Below are 793 nucleotides of genomic sequence, written 5' to 3' on the forward strand. Positions count from 1 at the left end.
CTAATCACACGGTGCTGTGATTGGCTGTGTCCAAGTGCACCGTGTCCAAGTACACCGCTCCCGTCTGTCATCAATCTGTCGTCAGAGACTGCTAAAACAGTTTCTGTGTGCAGTCTGTTGCCATTCTGTCAACAGACACTGTTGACATACTCTGCGTAAAATCTGCTCGCACAGGTTTGGCTATCTGGGTAGTAGCAAAATTCATTGGCTTTATATTGGCTAAATATTGGTTATTTTAGGAATACATCGGTCAATATTTCCCAATATTCAGCCAATATTAGACATGAAATAATTAGAAATTACTAATATTACTAATATTGTACGTTAAATATTTACCCAGTAAGCAATCTGCGCGCAGACTGACGTCAGACTGTCGACAGGATCTGTCGAATCCGAGCAGGATCTGTCGACAGATCCATAGACATCTGCGTCCCCAATCTGCCGCCAGACTGTTGACAGGGTCTGCGAACAGACTCTGACGACAGACTGGCGGCAGATTGCGCGCAGAGCCTGTCGACAGACTATGACGGCAGATTGGCTGCAGATTGCGCGCAGATCCTGTCGTTTCGTAGGTTCTTCAATTAAATTTTCTCATAATTTTTCATAATTACTCATAGAATAAGCGCTTTCTCATAAATACTCATAAAATACTATGACAAAAAAAATTTTTCTACATTATTTTTTCATAATTTCTAATATTTTCTCTAGTGAGATTCGAACTTGAACTGAAGTCATCTTTTGGATAATCGTCCGTCGCCTTAGACACTACGCCAATTCCTCACTTGATAAAAAG

At 41.1% G+C, this 793-nt stretch overlaps 1 protein-coding gene across 24 annotated transcripts in view; it reads left to right on the forward strand.

Moving 5' to 3' along the window:
* Positions 1-793, forward strand: part of LOC116846697 — a 37,146-nt gene that overhangs the window by 30,211 nt on the left and 6,142 nt on the right. Inside the window, exon 4 of one of the 24 annotated variants that reach the window (XM_032820884.1) lies at positions 709-727. The exons of the other annotated variants lie outside the window; for them this stretch is intronic. The gene's annotated coding sequence lies outside the window, so the exon portion shown is untranslated. Of the gene's footprint in view, positions 1-708; positions 728-793 lie in introns of those variants that run through there. 24 annotated transcript variants of the gene reach the window in all.

This window comes from Odontomachus brunneus, unplaced genomic scaffold (genome assembly GCF_010583005.1).
Source record: "Odontomachus brunneus isolate Ranch 3 - 2012 unplaced genomic scaffold, Obru_v1 Obru_scaffold_067, whole genome shotgun sequence".
Lineage (NCBI taxonomy): Eukaryota > Metazoa > Arthropoda > Insecta > Hymenoptera > Formicidae > Odontomachus > Odontomachus brunneus.